Here is a 6,563-nt window from a genome sequence, read left to right on the forward strand (position 1 = left end):
CGATCGCAGTTGCGGCTTTTGCTGAGACGGAGACAGAGCTGTCTCCATCTCTAAAACATTGAACTCAGGTCATCAGGGGGGGGTTTCCAGGTACTCGGAAACCTCCACCTTGCGTGCGCCACTGTATACTATCTAGATCGATTAGTAAAAGTTACCATCCCGCTATTCAACGCTATTATGTAACATAATACACTTCATTCTGCTATATGAATAAAGATAATTTGACTACGTAGTCTTGGCCTACTTTATGCGATCATTCTGGTTACTACAACCACACCACACTGGACACGCCCAATCTCTTTCGATCTTGGAAGCAAAGCAGTGTTGGGCTCGGTCAGTACTGGGATGGGGGACCCCTCCGGAAGACCGGGAGTTGTAGGTTGAACATGAGCATAAAGGACAAATTTCATAAACTACTTCTACATACCCCTGAATTTAATGTCATTACATTGATCCACGATGATTAATAATACTAATATATGTACTAATAATAACAAGGAAGAATTGTTTATTCCATTGAATAAAATAATTTAGTCTTTCATAATATGTTATCATTATTCATTAAAATTAGTTATATACTACATAATTTATTTTTGAGATATCATAGACTACTAATTAATATATTACTAGTATTGTTATAAAATATAAAATTTAGTTTAGTAGATTTAATATTGTTAAAAGCTCATAATATATTATGTGTCATAAATAATAATGTTCTAGTATTTAAGATACGCAGCAAAAATGTCATTATTTAATATCTGATCTTTATTATAATTTTTATTTTTTTGTGTACATTCTGGAGAGATTATAAAATCATGCTGCAATAATTAAGAACAAATGGTGGACGGAATTTGTTGTTATGAAATGCCCATATTCCCAAAGACATTCTTCAATAAAATGGCCGCTGCTGACTATCTTAATAAATATTGAACAATCACCGGAAGTGCATCATAAGAACAACATATACGTTTCATGATGCGGAAGCTGTAGCACCAGCTTATCAACACATGTGACCCTGAAAGGAAGTGCGCAACCGGAAGTACGAATAGACATGACAACGCGGAAAGGTCATCCTCTGCCGATTGACATGCTCAGTGAGTCCCACTGGAGACAGTAAGTGGGGCGAAAATGACGCTTCTGAGACCCAGACAGGAAGTCCCGGTCTCCTACATTCAGATATACTTTTTGGACATTTTATGTATTGAATATTTTTATTCTAATGTTACACTTATTATCACCATTCCATTTGGTTTTACCTGCCATGTAAGTTATAATGAAAATAAGTGTTTTTATGAACCTCACCTCTAGCTCCAAAATTGAACAGGAAGTGATGTCACTTCCTGTGTTTGTAATTGAATAGGGTATTTATTAGAGATGAGCGGGTTCGGTTTCTCTGAATCCGAACCCGCACGAACTTCATGTTTTTTTTCACGGGTCCGAGCGACTCGGATCTTCCCGCCTTGCTCGGTTAACCCGAGCGCGCCCGAACGTCATCATGACGCTGTCGGATTCTCGCGAGACTCGGATTCTATATAAGGAGCCGCGCGTCGCCGCCATTTTCACACGTGCATTGAGATTGATAGGGAGAGGACGTGGCTGGCGTCCTCTCCATTTAGATTAGGAGAGAGAGAGAGAGATTGACCTGAGGCTGATACTGTAGAAGAGAGTGCAGAGTTTAGTGACTGACCACAGTGACCACCAGCAGTGCAGTTGTTTTATTTAATATATCCGTTCTCTGCCTGAAAAAAACGGTACACACAGTGACTCAGTCACATACCATATCTGTGTGCACTGCTCAGCCCAGTGTGCTGCATGCCTGCATCATCTATGTATATATTATATATCTGACTGTGCTCAGCTCACACAGCTTATAATTGTGGGGGAGACTGGGGAGCACTGCAGTGCCAGTTATAGGTTATAGCAGGAGCCAGGAGTACAAGACAGTCACATACCATATCTGTGTGCACTGCTCAGCCCAGTGTGCTGCATCATCTATGTATATATTATATATCTGACTGTGCTCAGCTCACACAGCTTATAATTGTGGGGGAGACTGGGGAGCACTGCAGTGCCAGTTATAGGTTATAGCAGGAGCCAGGAGTACATATTATATTAAAATTAAACAGTGCACACTTTTGCTGCAGGAGTGCCACTGCCAGTGTGACTGACCAGTGACCTGACCACACTGACCACCAGTATAGTTAGTAGTATACTATATTGTGATTGCCTGAAAAAGTTAAACACTCGTCGTGTGACTTCACTTGTGTGGTGTTTTTTTTTTTATTCTATAAAAAACTCATTCTGCTGACAGACAGTGTCCAGCAGGTCCGTCATTATATAATATATATACCTGTCCGGCTGCAGTAGTGATATATATATATTTTTTATATCATTATTTATCATCCAGTCGCAGCAGACACAGTTCGGTAGTTCACGGCTGTAGCTACCTCTGTGTCGGCACTCGGCAGTCCATCCATAATTGTATACCACCTACCCGTGGTTTTTTTTTCTTTCTTCTTTATACATACATACTACTACATCTCTTTATCAACCAGTCTATATTAGCAGCAGACACAGTACAGTACGGTAGTTCACGGCTGTGGCTACCTCTGTGTCGGCACTCGGCAGTCCGTCCATAATTGTATACCACCTAACCGTGGTTTTTTTTTCTTTCTTCTTTATACATACATACTACGACATCTCTTTATCAACCAGTCTATATTAGCAGCAGACACAGTACAGTACGGTAGTTCACGGCTGCGGCTACCTCTGTGTCGGCACTCGGCAGTCCGTCCATAATTGTATACCACCTACCCGTGGTTTTTTTTTCTTTCTTCTTCATACATACATACTACGACATCTCTTTATCAACCAGTCTATATTAGCAGCAGACACAGTACAGTACGGTAGTTCACGGCTGTGGCTACCTCTGTGTCGGCACTCGGCAGTCCGTCCATAATTGTATACTAGTATCCATCCATCTCCATTGTTTACCTGAGGTGCCTTTTAGTTGTGCCTATTAAAATATGGAGAACAAAAATGTTGAGGTTCCAAAATTAGGGAAAGATCAAGATCCACTTCCACCTCGTGCTGAAGCTGCTGCCACTAGTCATGGCCGAGACGATGAAATGCCAGCAACGTCGTCTGCCAAGGCCGATGCCCAATGTCATAGTACAGAGCATGTCAAATCCAAAACACCAAATATCAGTAAAAAAAGGACTCCAAAACCTAAAATAAAATTGTCGGAGGAGAAGCGTAAACTTGTCAATATGCCATTTACCACACGGAGTGGCAAGGAACGGCTGAGGCCCTGGCCTATGTTCATGGCTAGTGGTTCAGCTTCACATGAGGATGGAAGCACTCAGCCTCTCGCTAGAAAAATGAAAAGACTCAAGCTGGCAAAAGCACAGCAAAGAACTGTGCATTCTTCGAAATCCCAAATCCACAAGGAGAGTCCAATTGTGTCGGTTGCGATGCCTGACCTTCCCAACACTGGACGTGAAGAGCATGCGCCTTCCACCATTTGCACGCCCCCTGCAAGTGCTGGAAGGAGCACCCGCAGTCCAGTTCCTGATAGTCAGATTGAAGATGCCAGTGTTGAAGTACACCAGGATGAGGAGGATATGGGTGTTGCTGGCGCTGGGGAGGAAATTGACCAGGAGGATTCTGATGGTGAGGTGGTTTGTTTAAGTCAGGCACCCGGGGAGACACCTGTTGTCGGTGGGAGGAATATGGCCGTTGACATGCCAGGTGAAAATACCAAAAAAATCAGCTCTTCGGTGTGGAGGTATTTCAACAGAAATGCGGACAACAGGTGTCAAGCCGTGTGTTCCCTTTGTCAAGCTGTAATAAGTAGGGGTAAGGACGTTAACCACCTCGGAACATCCTCCCTTATACGTCACCTGCAGCGCATTCATAATAAGACAGTGACAAGTTCAAAAACTTTGGGTGACAGCGGAAGCAGTCCACTGACCAGTAAATCCCTTCCTCTTGTAACCAAGCTCACGCAAACCACCCCACCAACTCCCTCAGTGTCAATTTCCTCCTTCCCCAGGAATGCCAATAGTCCTGCAGGCCATGTCACTGGCAATTCTGACGATTCCTCTCCTGCCTGGGATTCCTCCGATGCATCCTTGCGTGTAACGCCTACTGCTGCTGGCGCTGCTGTTGTTGCTGCTGGGAGTCGATGGTCATCCCAGAGGGGAAGTCGTAAGCCCACTTGTACTACTTCCAGTAAGCAATTGACTGTTCAACAGTCCTTTGCGAGGAAGATGAAATATCACAGCAGTCATCCTGCTGCAAAGCGGATAACTGAGGCCTTGACAACTATGTTGGTGTTAGACGTGCGTCCGGTATCCGCCGTTAGTTCACAGGGAACTAGACAATTTATTGAGGCAGTGTGCCCCCGTTACCAAATACCATCTAGGTTCCACTTCTCTAGGCAGGCGATACCGAGAATGTACACGGACGTCAGAAAAAGACTCACCAGTGTCCTAAAAAATGCAGTTGTACCCAATGTCCACTTAACCACGGACATGTGGACAAGTGGAGCAGGGCAGGGTCAGGACTATATGACTGTGACAGCCCACTGGGTAGATGTATGGACTCCCGCCGCAAGAACAGCAGCGGCGGCACCAGTAGCAGCATCTCGCAAACGCCAACTCTTTCCTAGGCAGGCTACGCTTTGTATCACCGCTTTTCAGAATACGCACACAGCTGAAAACCTCTTACGGCAACTGAGGAAGATCATCGCGGAATGGCTTACCCCAATTGGACTCTCCTGTGGATTTGTGGCATCGGACAACGCCAGCAATATTGTGTGTGCATTAAATATGGGCAAATTCCAGCACGTCCCATGTTTTGCACATACCTTGAATTTGGTGGTGCAGAATTATTTAAAAAACGACAGGGGCGTGCAAGAGATGCTGTCGGTGGCCAGAAAAATTGCGGGACACTTTCGGCGTACAGGCACCACGTACAGAAGACTGGAGCACCACCAAAAACTACTGAACCTGCCCTGCCATCATCTGAAGCAAGAAGTGGTAACGAGGTGGAATTCAACCCTCTATATGCTTCAGAGGTTGGAGGAGCAGCAAAAGGCCATTCAAGCCTATACAATTGAGCACGATATAGGAGGTGGAATGCACCTGTCTCAAGCGCAGTGGAGAATGATTTCAACGTTGTGCAAGGTTCTGATGCCCTTTGAACTTGCCACACGTGAAGTCAGTTCAGACACTGCCAGCCTGAGTCAGGTCATTCCCCTCATCAGGCTTTTGCAGAAGAAGCTGGAGACATTGAAGGAGGAGCTAACACGGAGCGATTCCGCTAGGCATGTGGGACTTGCGGATGGAGCCCTTAATTCGCTTAACAAGGATTCACGGGTGGTCAATCTGTTGAAATCAGAGCACTACATTTTGGCCACCGTGCTCGATCCTAGAATTAAAGCCTACCTTGGATCTCTCTTTCCGGCAGACACAAGTCTGCTGTGGTTGAAAGACCTGCTGGTGAGAAAATTGTCAAGTCAAGCGGAACGCGACCTGTCAACATCTCCTCCTTCACATTCTCCCGCAACTGGGGGTGCGAGGAAAAGGCTCAGAATTCCGAGCCCACCCGCTGGCGGTGATGCAGGGCAGTCTGGAGCGACTGCTGATGCTGACATCTGGTCCGGACTGAAGGACCTGACAACGATTACGGACATGTCGTCTACTGTCACTGCATATGATTCTCTCACCATTGAAAGAATGGTGGAGGATTATATGAGTGACCGCATCCAAGTAGGCACGTCACACAGTCCATACTTATACTGGCAGGAAAAAGAGGCAATTTGGAGGCCATTGCACAAACTGGCTTTATTCTACCTAAGTTGCCCTCCCACAAGTGTGTACTCCGAAAGAGTGTTTAGTGCCGCCGCTCACCTTGTCAGCAATCGGCGTACGAGGTTACATCCAGAAAATGTGGAGAAGATGATGTTCATTAAAATGAATTATAATCAATTCCTCCGCGGAGACATTGACCAGCAGCAATTGCCTCCACAAAGTACACAGGGAGCTGAGATGGTGGATTCCAGTGGGGACGAATTGATAATCTGTGAGGAGGGGGATGTACACGGTGATATATCGGAGGGTGATGATGAGGTGGACATCTTGCCTCTGTAGAGCCAGTTTGTGCAAGGAGAGATTAATTGCTTCTTTTTTGGGGGGGGTCCAAACCAACCCGTCATATCAGTCACAGTCGTGTGGCAGACCCTGTCACTGAAATGATGGGTTGGTTAAAGTGTGCATGTCCTGTTTTGTTTATACAACATAAGGGTGGGTGGGAGGGCCCAAGGACAATTCCATCTTGCACCTCTTTTTTCTTTTCTTTTTCTTTGCGTCATGTGCTGTTTGGGGAGGGTTTTTTGGAAGGGACATCCTGCGTGACACTGCAGTGCCACTCCTAAATGGGCCCGGTGTTTGTGTCGGCCACTAGGGTCGCTAATCTTACTCACACAGTCAGCTACCTCATTGCGCCTCTTTTTTTCTTTGCGTCATGTGCTGATTGGGGAGGGTTTTTTGGAAGGGACA

At 45.5% G+C, this 6,563-nt stretch overlaps 1 pseudogene; it reads left to right on the forward strand.

The window, feature by feature from the left end:
* Window positions 1-263: 263 nt before the first annotated feature.
* On the forward strand, window positions 264-382 carry LOC134950327 (5S ribosomal RNA; annotated as a pseudogene).
* Window positions 383-6,563: the final 6,181 nt, after the last annotated feature.

The sequence above is a fragment of the Pseudophryne corroboree genome, chromosome 8, assembly GCF_028390025.1.
Source record: "Pseudophryne corroboree isolate aPseCor3 chromosome 8, aPseCor3.hap2, whole genome shotgun sequence".
NCBI lineage: Eukaryota > Metazoa > Chordata > Amphibia > Anura > Myobatrachidae > Pseudophryne > Pseudophryne corroboree.